The sequence below is a fragment of the Acinonyx jubatus genome, chromosome E4 (assembly GCF_027475565.1).
Source record: "Acinonyx jubatus isolate Ajub_Pintada_27869175 chromosome E4, VMU_Ajub_asm_v1.0, whole genome shotgun sequence".
NCBI lineage: Eukaryota > Metazoa > Chordata > Mammalia > Carnivora > Felidae > Acinonyx > Acinonyx jubatus.
In genome coordinates, this window is record NC_069395.1 from 8,287,653 (window position 1) to 8,303,154 (window position 15,502).

The window sequence follows — 15,502 nt, forward strand, 5'->3', positions numbered from 1 at the left end:
AGAGGGGGGCGCTGGGAGATGGGGTGCTCTCTCTCTCTTTCGAAAAGAAACATTTAAAAATATTAAAAAAAAAACCCTCATATATGGAGAAACTGTGGGCTTAGCATTCACTCACGGAAGAAGTAACTTTGATAAGAGCCGGGGGGGGTTTCTTTGTCCTTCTTAGCTTTGTGTTTTCCAGATCTCGCTAACTCTCCCAGCTGGGTCCTGCTGTGGGCATGCATCTGAGACCCTGTGTGTTGTGCTATCCCCAAGGTACCACGTGGGCCCTGGGCTCTTCCCGCTTGTGACTTCCGGTGCTCCCCCCACGCAGAGGCTTTGGGGGGACACCTTGCCTCTCCTGGCTGCTCTTGCTCCTTCCAGGGCACACATATCTCATGCCGTCGTGCCATCTTTTCACGTTCATTTTTCAACCTTACAGTTGTATCTTTGAAACATGTGTGCACCTCCCTTTAATAGTTTAGCATTAGCCAGAAGTAACTGTTTAAATAGACCCGAGGCTAGTTCTTCACGCTATTAGGAAGGATTCTTCTGGTTTGGTGAAGTCTTTGCTAGCCGGCTCCCCACGTGGAGAGAGATCCTCTGCTGTGTCCAACAGTGCAGGCAGTTCACTGGTGGCTTCAAGACAGGCTTGGCACGTTATGAAGAACTTTTTTTTTTTTTAATTTGTTGTTGTTGTTTTTATTTATTTTTTGAGAGAGACAGAGCACGAGCGGGGGAGGGGCAGAGAGTGAGGGAGACAGAATCCAAAGCAGGCTGCAGCTCTGAGCTGTCAGCCTGACGTAGGGCTCAAACTCACAAACTGTGAGATCATGACCTGAGCCGAAGTCAGAGGCTTAACTGACTGAGCCACCCAGGCGCCCCGCGAAGAACTTTTTGCTAAAGCTGCAGGTGCTATCAGAAATGGAGGGAGAGGCGCCTGGGTGGCTCAGTCGGTTAGTGTCCGACTCTTGGGTTTCGCCTCAGGTCATGATCTCCAGGTTCCTGATATTGAGCTCCACGTCGGGCTCTGTGCTGACAGTGTGGAGCCTGCTTAGGATTCTCTCTCTCCCTCCCTCTGCCCCTCCCCTACTCACGCATGCTCTCTCTCTCTCTCTCTCTCTCTCTCAAAATGAATGAACTTAAAAAAAGAAATGCAGGGGCACCTGGGTGGCTCAGTTGGTTGGGCGTCTGACTTCGGCTCAGGTCATGAGTTCGAGCCCATGTCGGGCTCTGCGCTGACAGCTCGGAGCCTGGAGCCTGCTTCGGATTCTGGGTCTCCCCCTCTGTCTCTGTCCCTCCTCCGCTCATGCTCTGCCTCTCTCTCTCAAAAATAAATAAACATTAAAGAAAAAAGAAAAAAAAAAGAAATGCAGATAGAAACGAATAACATAATAATCATGAGTAATAAATTTGTTGCGTCCTCTAGCTTTGCAAAGCTTCATTTTCTCATGGATGCAGGAGGTCTCCTTTCCTCATCCTTTGCAAGATGGAAGGAAGGCCTGCCGCAGACGTTTCTGATGGTGGAGTGGCTGGAAGGTGCCACCAGGGGCCCCTCCAGGTCCCCCAGGACCATGACCTCTTCTGCATCCGTATTTTTTTTTTTAATTTTTTTTTTCAACGTTTATTTATTTTTGGGACAGAGAGAGACAGAGCTTGAACGGGGGAGGGGCAGAGAGAGAGGGAGACACAGAATCGGAAACAGGCTCCAGGCTCCGAGCCGTCAGCCCAGAGCCCGACGCGGGGCTCGAACTCCCAGACCGCGAGATCGTGACCTGGCTGAAGCCGGACGCTTAACCGACTGCGCCACCCAGGCGCCCCCCGCATCCGTATTTAAGGTCTTCAGTGACGCACGGCCCTGTCTCCATTCTCCCATTCTCATCCCAATATCTAGCTTTCTAGGTATCAAGGCTTTGCTCTTCTCCATGAAAAGGTTGGCATCCTCAGATTTAGGCCAAGAAAAAACAGGATCTGACTTCCTTTTCGAACTCCTGCGTGCACACAGCTTCTCACAAGGATGGCAGCAATGCAAGGCCCGGTCTTCCTGGCCCCTCTTGCCGAGGTCTGACTGTGGATTGGCAGGGTGACAAGCCATCTCGCCTGCTTCCCGCTCTCTCCCCACTTGGGAAGAGCTGTGCCCGCTGGGGGGCGGGGCCGCGCCCAGGGGGCCGCAAGGGGAGGCAGCGACCTTCCTCCGGGGCTCCTGATATCGAGCTGGGGAATGAGTAATTGGGACTCGCCAAAGTGTTTAAACACCAGAATTGAAATTAATGTCCCCTCCTTGCTGGCTACGCTGACAATACATTACAGCAAACACCTTCCCAAAGTGAAATGAATGTTTGTTTATCCTCATGAAATATACATCAAAACATGTTGGTGGAAGAAGCCCTAATGAGGGAAGGAGCCAGGTTTCCTGTTAATTCCAGGCGAATAGTTAACTGAAATGGAGGGTTTTGCTTCTCTTTGCTCTCTTTTCTTTCTTTCTTTCTTCTTCTGCACCCCCCCCCCCCTTTTTTAGAATAACCTGTCCACAGCTGTGTATCTAGGACATTAATATGGGTTTAATGAAAACTCTAGTTGATCTGTCCAAAGATATTGATGAGCATTGCCCAGCGGTATTAATCATCTCCTTGAGGGAGGAAATGAGGGAATGGGCGAGCAGCTTTCTGTCAGATGCCAATCCAGATGAAGGGATGTGAAAAAAAAAATGTTTTTAACCCTCCCTAGCCCCATCCATTTCCTGGGACGCGGACTGGGCCAGGAGGGAATGAGAAGGGCCCGTGACAGCACAGGAAATTCTGGGCCACGTTTGACGTTAAATCATTAAGCTACTGCCAATAAATCCATTACTGTTAATTATATTGAGATGGTCAACGATCCACTGACAATATTCCTTCATTGATTTTCATTCGCAGGGAATCGATGTTCTGGCTTTAATCTCTTTCGTGTTTTCATTTGTTGGTTTCCTTCTCCCTCTCATCAATTTCTCCCCATGTCCCTGCCCCCCACAGCTCTGCCTCCCCCTCCCCCCATGAGCCCTCGCAGTAATAGGGTTCCCCTCTCGCTGGTGATACAGTTCTCTCCCTAAGTGCCAAATGTTTCTTGATAGGAACAAGCTACATTTCTTTATGGCTTATGGCAAACTGCCTTGATTACTTCTACTGCTGTACCCATTATGTGAATTAAATATGTATTCAGTTGCATGCTGCTTGCGATGTTATTGCAGGGTGACATATGGTACTGACTCAATTAGAATGAAACTAGCATTAGATAACCCTTCTGATTACATGCATCCTGACCGGCTCCTCCTCGGCCTCCCCTCCGTGCACCCGCTCGCTCCAATGTCTGCAGGCTGCGGGTTTTCATGATTGGTTATCATCTCCACCACACAGGATGCGGGAGGGGGCTCGACCGGAGGGGGCTGTGAGTCTCTGGGAAAGAGGGCACATCAGACAGATATAAAAAGGTTGGTGGGGGAGGAATAGAAGAGATTCAAAGCCTGGATTTGGAATTGACCTTTAAAATTATATTCTTTGGAAGAGGTTGTCAGGCCTACTACGAGAAGAGTCCACAAAGGTCTCTCTAGGGTTGGAAGATCAGAACAGGAAAAAAAAATAATGCGAAATGGCTGCCGGGTGTGTGATCAGTTGGTTCTTACCTTAAAAATTCTTCATTTAAAAACAATGCCTTCCCCCCCCACCCCCCTTTGGGAGAGAGTCAGTACTTATTCCAACACCAATACCCGTTTTAATTAGAGGATGCTTGTATTAGTGGATGTTAGCACACTTGATTATCTGGCACCTGACAATGAAGGCAGAGTAGGGACTGTCGCCCCCATCCCACAGATGGAGCAGTGGAGACACAGAGGCACTGCATTGCATTGTAATTCAAGGTCGCAAAGTCATTTGGTGGCAACACGAGGAAGCCTCCTTGATGGACAGCTCAAAGATGTGCTATAAAGCGATTGAAAGTTGCCAAATCTTAACACAAAAAAGAAGGGAAGTATTTTGAGTGTTGGGGGCAGGGGCAGGAGCTGCTGGGATGTTGTGTTTCTGCCGCCGCACAATTCCTTGGCTGAGAACAGCTGATGCACAACATTTCCTTCTGCTGAGTCATTTTCCCTCCTTGGTCATGTCACCATGTTGGAAGCTGTTAAGAGCGCCCGTCCTTTTGTTCTTCCTGCTCTGTCCCTTCTCACCGAGTGAGAACGTAGAGACCCATGCCCTCAAATCTCATCTCCCTGTAACCAGAGGCTGAGGCAGCTTTCTTCCGGTCTAAGGCCACCCCCGCCCCCTCCCAGGGCCTGCAGGCCATCTTGGATTTTCCCACCACTGATGGAAAGGTTGCTGGACCCCAGTCCCCCTGACTGACTGATGCAGCACCAAGGACTTCTTGTCTGTGGCCACCTCAAGTCTGTTTGAGTGTCTGCTGTATGCATTTGGGTGTACCACACCATGTGCTTTGGGAGATAGAAAAACTTCATTCAGTCTGTGGTTACCGGTTGTAGGCAGCTCACATCCAGACAGAAAAGGAGTATGACGGGGAGCATAAGCATGAAAGAGGATGGTATGAACTCAAAAGTGCTATAGATGCACTTACTAATCTTAGCATTCCTCGAATTATGCTGTCACTTAGCCTTGAGTACAGGTGGCACTAGTAAGTATTGCTTGGTTGGATAGATGGGTGGATGGATAGATGGATGGGTGGGTGGCTCGATGGATGGTTGAAACGGATCAGTGTGAACTATGGTAATAATGAGGCAGGTTTCCTTGGAGGAAATGGGGACCCTGATAGACAACACAGCCATCCATCCCCGTCCTTCTCCTCACCACCTACTTGCCCATTACAACAATGATCACTACTTTATATAGCACTTTATATTGGAAACAATCCTTTCAAGAAACCCCGCGGAGATAAACAAGCAAAGAATTAAAATGGTTACCTGTAGAAGCCCGGTGGGAGAGGGGGATGGGGGAACGGAGCCAAGGGGCGGGAGCAAGACCCAGCAGCATGTGGGAATCAATCACACGCGTATTGTAGAGGTATTTTTTTTATCTTGTAAACACAGTACCTATTTAAAAATAATAAATATTAAAATCAAAAAAAGTTTCAGGAGCATTCACTTTCCTCATCTTCACAACAACTGTGAATGTGAAGGAATGGGGTGGGTATTTTTATTTGGTTCTCATTTCACATCAGGGAACTGAGGCACAGAGAGGTTAAGTAAAGGACACCAGGTCATAGAGTTAGTAAGTTGTAGAGCTAAGACTAAACCCAGGTTGGGTTCTTTCCACCAGAGCACATGGCTTTGGTGAGCCTTGGCCCAACTGTGCTAATCCCAAGAGGGGTGCCTGTGTGAGTGGGGCCTTCCCTGGGACCTCTGTGTCTGCGGAGGAGGGAGGATGTTGGGTAGGGACCACTGTTACATGGCAGAGGTAAACATCCAGGACAGATCTGGCTTGGAGTTATAGGAGGAGGCGTCTCTGAACCAACGCTGTTGTTCATACTCACTGCTGAGGAAGGGAGGAGACATCACACAGGCAGCTTTCACCGGATCCTTTGGGTGGCCCTGCTATTCCCTGGGGTGTCTGCTGAGGAACAGGGAGGTGCAGGTTCACTTTTCAAAAACCCGCATTGAGCCACTTCACTTTTATGAAAGACCTACCTTGGTACCCGTTTGTGCTAACTGAAAGAAATCCAGAGGGGATTTTTGCTTTTACAAGAAAAGCCGAGAGAGTGGAAGAAAAGTAGCTCAGTAGTCTGCTGGGAATCGTGCATTTCTCTGGGCCCACCCTCTGTAGTATGCCTGGAATCTGATCATCATCGAGTATGTATGTATCATAGACACAACATGGAAATCTGCAGGATGAAGTCTGCCCCGAAGACTTGGCGTAGGTCCATTAGCCTTGAGATCTAGCCCTTGTCTACCTCACCAGGGTTAGTTCCTACCATTTTCTTCTAGATCACTGTAGGTTACAAATATGTGGAGTCACCTACAATACCTAAAACTTGCCACTTTTTCCCCCATACCTTTGAAGGTTGTCTCTCCCACCAGGAATCCCTGTACCTGCCATCCGTAAAGTAAACTACAGCTAATTATTGAAACCCTAGCAGAGACCTTTTCCGAGTACTCTGATTCAGTCCTAGATATTCCTTCTTCTTTGTATTCACTTTGCCTTATATATTCCTTCATTTTAACTTATATTACCTAGTCTTTGTAATTTTATTTTTTATATGTTTATTTTCCCACTGTACCATAAGTACTTTGAGGTTAATGCCTGTTTATATCCTTCTTCCATTTTTTTTACAACAGGCTTGAACATTTATTAAGTGCTCCATAATCATTCAGTGTATGAACTAGGGCGTCCCATGGGTACCATCTTATCCACTGGTCCCAACATTCTCTAGAGATAGGTAACTTTAGTGCTATATCGTATTTTGATGGACTTTGAGAGAGCCCTAGACAGGGAGTCTGAGGAGTGAGCCCTAGCTCATCCATGAGTGGTTATACGGCTCTAGAGATGCTACATAAAACTTACACGTGCTTCTCTGTGCATGGTCTCCTTGTGGGACTGTCCTATGAAATGGTTGCTTCAACCAAGTTGGAAGATGCATATTGGGAAGTGTGAGAAATAGGATGTAATAGGTAAAGTGGTAGGTATGGTGTGGCATTGAATGTCTAGCAGAGGGGTTCAGGCAAGAAGTGGAGACCCTGTGGATGTTTAAGCACAGATGACATCTACTAAAACCAGAGTTAAGGACTTTTATTCTGATAAAAGTGTGCAGGATGTGTACTAGACTGAAGACAGATTGAAGGCACAGAAGTCACCCAGGAGACAAGAGGACCTGGGGTCTGGGTAAATGAGTGGTATTTTGGGAATGAATAGTCTCAGCCTTTTGGGAAAGAAAGATTAAGAGTGTGTGGTGACCATCTAGATATGGAGGTTGAGGGAAAGAAAGGTAGGAGTCAAGAATGGTTGAGGGGTGCCTGAGTGGCTCAGTCGGTTAAGCGTTCGACTTCAGCTTGGGTCATGATCTCATGGTTTGGGAGTTTGAGTCCTGCATCAGGCTCTGTGCTGACAGCTCAGAGCCTGGAGCCTTGCTTCAGATTCTGTGTCTCCTTCTCTCTCTGCCCCTCCCCTGCTTGTGCTCTGCCTCTCTCTGTCTCTCAAAAATAGATAGATGGAAAGAATGGTTGAATCATTTAATTCACTGATTCATTTGGATTCCACAAAAAGTTTGAGATGGGAGTTTACTTAGCACAGTGAAGAGCTATTTAACAATTACAAGTGCCCCCAAATAGCCAGAGGGCATGGTCATAAGATGTCCATTATTATGTTGTTGTGGGAAATGAGTCTTTGCCAGGATTGTGCATCCTGCACAAGTTTGAACTAGACTCTGAGTTCGTCCATCTCTTTATCTCTGTATCTGTGTTCAAGGTGTTACCTGGGAGAATGGGCTTGGCACTAATAAGAACAAGGAAATTAGGAAGGGGAGGGAATTTGAATGCCTGGTAGAGTTTTGTTCATTTCGGATTGTGTTAGACCTTTCAGTTTCATAGAATACTGTGATCACTTCTGTGTGTTGTTGATTTTCCTAGTGGCTGTGTATCTGACCTTCATGTGACTTCGTCTCACTAGAGACCATGTGTAATCTGCTAGAATCATGCTCTATTTTCTGGTGATTTCTGAGACTTTGCCTTCTAGATCTTGCACCTCCTTTCTGGGAGGAGACAGAGTTTCTTGAATAAGAATAAAACATAGTGAGAAAGAACTTTGACTTTGGTGTCCAGAATCCTCCCATCTACTGTGTGACATTGACCTGAAATCTCTCATGTCTGTTATCTCCGTAGTGAACGTGGAGATGGTAATGTCACCTACTTCATAAGGATTGGAGAAGTGTTCTATTAATAACAGCTAATCTTCATTTAGGGGTTGCATATCATGCACGGTGTTATGTTCATTCTTTTAGTTTGCCCTCTCTGTAAAGCCTAGCACGCATATACTATCATTGTCCCCGCTCTATTGACTAGCAGACTGAGCTTAGAGGCCTTAAATTACTTGCCCAGATTACCCAGGTTGGCATTGGCAGAGTAGGGGTTTGAATATAGGTTGAATGACTATGTCAGCTGAGCCCTTAACAGTGGAAAGTTCTGCAGCCGCCCAAATACCTCTGTTTCTGTGAAAATCTGAAAGCTCTCCTAAGACTGGCATTCAAAGTAATCACCCCTTCTGCCATGTTCCTAGGACAAAACGCCTGTAGCTTTAATTAGCATGTATTTTCTAATTATTCAACTCCTAATTTTAGTCAGTTGTTCATATGTCCCTCTTTCTTCACTAAATTATCAACTTTTGAATGCAGGAACTGCACCTACCTATGTATTTTCCCCTCCAGTGCTTTCTTTATACATAGGCATACTCAGTGTTAATTTGTTGGAAAGAAATTGTATGAAAGGCTCAGCTCCCTCTTTCCCTAGGGGATATCTTTGGTGCTGTGAGGTCACCTTTGCCTTTCTGTCACCAAAATAGAAAAATTAAAGTGTCAGGGAATACTATAAGCAGCACTAATGAAATGTCATCATTTAAAATAATGAAATAATGTCACTTAAGTCTGATTATGGTCTTTACGTCTACTCTCCCAACCCCCAAATAAGAAGTCATAAAAGCAGAAGTGATCTTTGCCTCTGTAAGTTAGATTGTTGGTGATATTTGGAATTGAACCAGACAAGAAATGAAGACTCGGGAACCAGTCCTTCCTTGCCTCTGGGCATCCGACATGCCGTATCCCGTTTGGTCTTGACTTTTTTTTTTTTTCCCATTTGCCCCTTCGGTTGGAATGCAGGCATTATTCTGAAGCTTTGTGGCAAGAGCCTTAGACATGCTGGAGTCTGACCTTTCCCTTGGTGGGGAGCAGGTCTGGGGAGTCGATGTGCGTGAATCCCCAGGGTACCCATCGTCAAGAGGGTTGGGCCCTGAGCCTGCCCTTTGCTCCATTCCCCCCACAGACGGAGATGGAAAAAAGAAATCCCGTGGCCCCTTGGGTAGCAGTCGAGGAAAAACCAGACTCCCACTTCTGAACGCCTTTCGGGTTAGCAGTGCTTTTTAACAGCTCTAGGGTGCGAAGTTGAGTAATAACGATGGTCCCGTTGGTAAAGACAGTAAGGCGCGGAGCATTTCATACCACTCAAAGCACTTTTATACATCGTACCTCTTACTCCCGTTGAAGAGAAGGAATGGCAAGATTGTGTTTGGCAGTGTTCAGTGAAAGGCCTTCCTTCGGTTGTTTTTCCAGCGTGGTCTCCTGTCTCCTTGTTCTTTCCTTATCCCGAACGAGTCTCTCTAGAGTGACATCTCACCTTTCCGAACTCAGTGTTGGCAGCCTCAGCCGTCTGGAGCCAGGGCGTTAGCGTAGAAGGCCTCCACGTGGCCACCATAAAGGCACCATGCACTCCGGCCTGTGCCAGTTGACTCATCAGAGTGCCCACCGGCCACCACCCGAGACCTCTTTACTCTTATTTCAAACATGATTCGAACCGTGTTGCTGTCCCGTTTTCTAGCTCCTGCCAGGATGCAGGCATGGTAATCACTCATATTTACTGAGATCAGCTGACCTTTGCTAACTGTAGACACTGTCTTAAACGCTTGCAAGTCTTAACTCGGGTAGCCTTCAAACCACCATACTTGTCTCCATTTCACAGGGGAGGCCAGAGCCTGGAGGGGATCAGAAACGGGGTTCCACGGCCCAGAGTTGGTCTTGGCTTCCATGATCTGGTACCGTGGCCATGCTCTTGACTGTAACACTGTCCTGCCTTTGAAGAAAAGGCTACTCCGGGAGGCAGTAAAACTACGAAGGAGAGGAGAGAACTTACGCAGCCCAGCAGATGGAGTTTATGTACAACAGACAGGCAGACTCCCATCCAGCAGTGGGTCTGGGTGGTAATTGGCATTCATAATGATGAACGATTTGGGTCATGAAGAGGAAGCCAAATTATGTTCAAAAGTATCCATCCGCCCAGCTATCTGGAGGTCTTTTAAAGAAGCTAGATGGAAATATAACACGTTTTTAAACGATGTACATCCCGGAGGATGAAAATAAACACAGCTTTGGGACACCCCCGGAATATGGAGACGAGGCAGCTTTCCCGAGTGGCTTATTTCTCAGGAGTTCATGTTTCCTTGCCTTTTCTGCCTCCTCTTGGGTTCCAGAGTTGCTGTTCCCGGGTGTCTCCCCCCTTCCACCCCCCCCCCCCAAATGTTGTGGGCCACTGGCCTGCCTCCACCCCCTTCTTGCTCCAGAAAAGATGACAAGAATTTATGAATCACCCTGCACCGTGCACGGGGTGCCTCGTACTCTCTCGGCTCTATGTTGCTCTGCCTCTCCGGGGGCAGGTAGAGGGAGTGCAGTAAATATCAGTCCTTTTGTAAACCACCGTGGAAAGGGAAAGGGGGGGAGGTGGTCAGGGGATTCGAGAAGAGAGAGGGGAAATCACTTCTTTGTCTGAAAGGGAAATGCCGTGACTGTCCCTTCAGGTCTGTTAAGCGTCTATTGGACGCGAAGGAAATTCTTCTCTTCTTTGCTTCCACCTCCCCCCGCCGCCCCCTTTATTTATTTATTTATTTATTTATTTATTTATTTATTTATTATTTAAAATTTTTTTTTCTCTCCCTTTGTAGAATAATATAAAATAAAAAAGCCCAGCAGAAAGGGAGCCGCGATGCTGTCGTCCCTGGCGTTGATGTTATTTATTTTCCTCAGTTGCTGCTCTGGAAGCCCGGAGTTGACAGAGCGGTTTTGTAGAATAGAAACATTATAGACTGTTACTGTCAGAGTGTTAAATGTGATGGATAGAGAAATAGAGGCGAAGGAGGGGACTTAATACTGAGAGCCAGGGTGCTCATGGGAAAATAAACCATCCGCATATAAGAAATGAATGAGGTAATGTGGCGGGAGGTAATGGGCTTTCGCAACACGCCGGAACAGAGATGCTTATTACAGGGTGCGCTTAACCCTCGGCACGCTGGCTTCCCTTTGTGGGTTCCGGGGGCTTCTCGCGTGTCCCTCTGCGGGGAGTCCATGGGTGGCTTTTCTTCAGGCGGGGAAGCGGTGGAGACCGGCGTGTCCTTAATGACGCTGGATGAGCAGCCGGCACACGAGAAAGCCTCGGCAGCTCCTGAGGGGCTCGGGATCCCTATGGCTGCGGGGAGCATGTGCCCCGGTTGCTGGGGTAGGGGGGCTGGGGGGCTCTGTTGGTTTCTCCAGCGGAGGCCGACGGGGAGCGCTTCGATTACTTGGGAGAGATGGAAATTCGTGTTACTGGGTGCCCCTGGGGACCCCCCCCCCAAAGATTCCCTGGTACTTTGTGTAGCCAGGGCCTAGCTGTTTGTTTGCCCGCTGACCAGAATGCGGTGGCTTTGCTATAAGGAGGGAGGAGGGGAGCAGAGAGGGTCATCTTTATTATATCCTTGCCAATTTCAGTGCCTGCCGTAGGGTGAGCGAGTCAGGGGGACCCTGCATCCGCTGGGCTGATGGGAGGGACCCAGCCAGGTAGGCGGGGTGGTGTGAAATGAACCACAGGGTGGTCAGTTTCGGGGTTCAAGGTGCTTATCCTTCGCACTGGGTTCCTGTGACCTTTCCCACCCACTTTTGCATCCTAGTCGAGGTCAGCCCCATCTCTTACATATGACAAGCATTTAGTAAATTATGAGGACTCAGTTGATGTGGCCCCCATGTAACCCTGGCCGTTACCTGCTCTGTGGCCTTGAGTGAGTCATTTACCCTCTCCGGGTGTTAGGGTCTTCACCTATAACATGGATACATTTATTAGCAAGAGTCAATAGGGGCACTTGGGTGGCTCAGTCGGTTAAGCGTCCGGCTTGTGATTTCAGCTCGGGTCATGATCTCGCGGTTTGTGGGATCAAGCCCTGTGTCGGACCTGGCTGACCTGCTTGGGATTCTCTTTCTCTCCTTCTCTCTCTGTCTCTCTCTCTCTAAATAATTAAATAAACACACTTTTTTTTTAAAAAAAGAGAGAAAATATAGGGGTGCCTGGGTCACTCAGTTAAGCATCTCTTGGTTTCAGCTTGGGTCATGATCTCACGGTTCGTGGGTTCGAACCCCACATCGGGCTCCGAGCTGACAGTGCGGAGCCTGCTTGGGATTCTCTCTCTTTCCGTCTTTCTCTACCCTTCCCCTGCTTGTGCACTCTCTCTCTCAAAATGAATTTAAAAAAACTTACAAAAAAAGTAAACACAATCACACTTACGAAAGTATTGTTAGGCTATAAAACATTATGCTGATACCAAAGTATTACCATTACTTCTGTTGTTAGTAACAAAACAATAAACGTGTATTAAGTGATGAGGTGAAGAGCTTCACCCAAGAAATAATGTTTTCAAGCCGGCAGCTTCACATGTTTTCACCTCAAGCAGTGTTGTTCTCATCTGATGTTACAGTGATGGTCACACGGTCAAGGACACTGCCCCGGTTGGATGTTTATATTGTTGGCACTGGGTCGGGGGGACCCAGGAGACCAGAGTCATCTAAGAGTTGGGGTATTCCCCCCTCTCCTGTGCAGAGGTTTCACAGAACCACTGAATTTTGGAGTGAGAAGGACTCCTAGTGAATGTCCATCATGGGCCTTGATTTCGTTTGGAAAGGGCTTCCTGTTGAAGCACCGACCCCACCTCCAGCAGCTGTTGGATTTTTCCCCGGAGCCTTTCCATCTAGGGTGTTCCTCAGCCCGACCGCATCCTCTGAGATCCACCTGCTGTGTATGAGTGCATGCCACCATGCCTATCTGTGCTGTGATAAGAGGGTTCCCATCCTGGGGATTTTATGTTTTTATTGTCATGTTGATTTCCGAGGTCGTTAGTGTTTCCACAGGAGCAGGAGGGCCTAGGTTTGCTGGCAGGCTGTGCCACGGCCTTGACTCTGTTCCACGTCTGAGGTCGGCCAGGCGAGGGGCCGGGCTTACCTGCCTGCGTCCTTTTCGTCAGGATCTTGTCCTCGCTCCTGGGTCCAGATCTGCCAGGCAGGTTGATTGTCTTGCCTCCCACGGCTCCTCCTGGGATGCTGTCTCCTGTTTGTCCTCTGCGTGTGTCTCTGTCCGCCCTTCAGAAACCACAGCTTGTGTTGAAGTCTCCTTTCTCTTGATTCCTCAGATTTGTGCGACTGTATGCACCGGCTGGCTATTTACAGTTTCTGATATTTTCTGATTGTTCTGTGTGAGGGTATCTTGTCTGATGAAGGATATTACAATTTTCTTGAGAAAAGGGATGTGTACTGTATATGTATTTTCTTTTCTTATCATTGGCATTACACCAGCCTCTGCCCCAATCACTTCTCAGCTATTTCCCTGGAATGCTATCATATATAGCTGTCTTCTGCCCATTTCCAGGCTCCCTCACCAGACTCCCAAGTTCCTTCTAGAAAGAAGCCTTATCTGACGTCCCAAGGCCCCTAGCGTATAGCCTCTCTTGTTATTTCCTCAGCTTCTTGCCAGCTTTTAAGAGAAAAATTCTCTTCCTGCCCTTGGCTTCTGCATATGCCTAGACACCCTTACGTGCAGCCTTGAATAGAACAGGAATGAATGCTAGATGTACGTGGAGAATAGTCCCAACCTGTGACAGCATCTTGTCTCTCGGTGAATAATATCATTGGTGCATTGGGGTAAGAGTAGCACTGAGGGTGAAATGTGCTGGTGCATCTGAAGACTTTAGATGGGTGCCTGACACCCGGCAGGCTCCAGAACTTTGTGGTCCCCGCCATAGTAGCATCAGCGGGAATCAGGATTGTTGAGAAGCAATGGTACCAGCAATAATGCCTGATGCCCGCTGGTCTGCCTTGTTTGCTCCATTTGTATCTTGCGAGAGTTCCCTAGCATATAATCAAATTTGGATGGAATCTATAAGCTGAAGAACACCAGCACCAGACCCCAGGATATTTCTTCAACTGTGTTCCTATAAAAGCCAGCTACATTTGGGTTCAAGAGGCAGGGTGTATTTTAGGACCCAGTGAGGTACAAATCCCTGGTGGGGGGGGGGGGTTGTTGAAATTTACAACAACAACAACAATAATAAAGGTAGGGGAGAGCTCCAATTCCTGCCCTTTTCAGAACTCTGCCTCTCGGCATCCAGACCCCAGTTGGATGCACAGAATGGGAAGGGTATGGATGGAGACCAGAGTTCAGGGGAAAGGCAGAACAAGGCAAGGCTTCCAGAACACTATTTTTCTTTTTCTTTTTTAATGTTTATTTATTTTTTGAGACACAGAGCATGACCCGGGGAGGAGCAGACAGAGAGGGAGACTCGGAATCCGAAGCAGGCTCCGGGCTCCGAGCTCTCGGCACAGAGCCCGACGAGGGGCTTGAACTCATGAACCGTGAGATCACGGCCTGAGCTGAAGTCGGACGCTTAACCGACTGAGCGCCCCAGGCACCCCTGGACACTATTTTTCTAGATCCCTTTCATTTCTGTCTCAAACAGCATGATGCACAGTGCTTTGAATTTCACCACCTGCTATGTCAGTAGGGTGTGTACTGAGGCCCTTCGTATTTGTAAAAGGGAACGTGATTCCGGGGGGAATGGCCGGTGGACCTCAGCAGGCAAGATCAGTGATCCTGCAGAATAACCTCGGCTTTTGATACAATGCAGATTCACAGGCCCTGCGTTCGCAGCTGGTCAAGGAATCTGCATTTCCTAAATACCTTCCATGAATTAGATGCCTGTGGTATATACCTTACCCTTTGGGAGTTCCCTTTGCTGCTCCACTCTGGGGGTGGTTTACTTACTGGTCCTGAAGCTGGCCATCTGCCACCACGTAAGAGCATTTTAAATGCAGCCTACGCGCTCACTTCAGCTGCGCATATGAAAAATGAGAACAATACAGGGAAGATTAGCATGGTCCTGCCCAAGGATGATGTGCACATTTGTAAGGCATTTCATATTGTTCCACCGAGCTACCCACTTGTCACTTGTGCCCTTTCCTACGTCTGTGTCCTAGTCCCCTGATTTTAAAAAGCGCACCTATTGTCCTTTTTATTAATGCCCCTGTGACATATGACCCAAACCCAAGAGCTTTTCACCTCCATCAGGAAACCCATTTTGGAGAGAATAAAGAACCAGTATTGTGGAACCATGGTTTTCCTGTAGGCGGGTCGTTGAGATGTGTGCGCCTACACCTTTGTTAAAAAGTCTCGTTTGTAGCGGTTCCGGGGGAAGGGCAGTGGGAGGGAGCGTGGTGTTCCTTGTTCCTGGTCCTGTGAGGTAACTACCGTCACGAGACTTGTTCATGTCGTCTGTACACAGGTAAGAATGTTTGCCGTTCGAACGGGGCCAGGAGGGCACATGATAATGTTGTCTGAACGTTCGTGGAGATGGGGATCGCGAGGGGGAACGTAAGAGGACGTCGTGGATTCACATTCACGAACTTGAATGTGCTCACAAGCTCCATGTTTTTCCAGGGTCACTGAGAGGCCAGTGTATCTACTCAATTTCACGTGCACGACCTCCTTTTGGCAGAGTTG

General features: G+C 47.9%; 1 protein-coding gene and 1 non-coding gene across 9 annotated transcripts in view; both read left to right on the forward strand.

Moving 5' to 3' along the window:
* PBX1 (PBX homeobox 1) overlaps positions 1-15,502 on the forward strand; it is a 327,302-nt gene that overhangs the window by 123,123 nt on the left and 188,677 nt on the right. The window lies entirely within an intron of this gene.
* LOC113604018 (U6 spliceosomal RNA) lies at positions 14,825-14,927 on the forward strand. Its single transcript, XR_003425832.1, has one exon. It is a non-coding gene; the product is annotated as a U6 spliceosomal RNA (small nuclear RNA).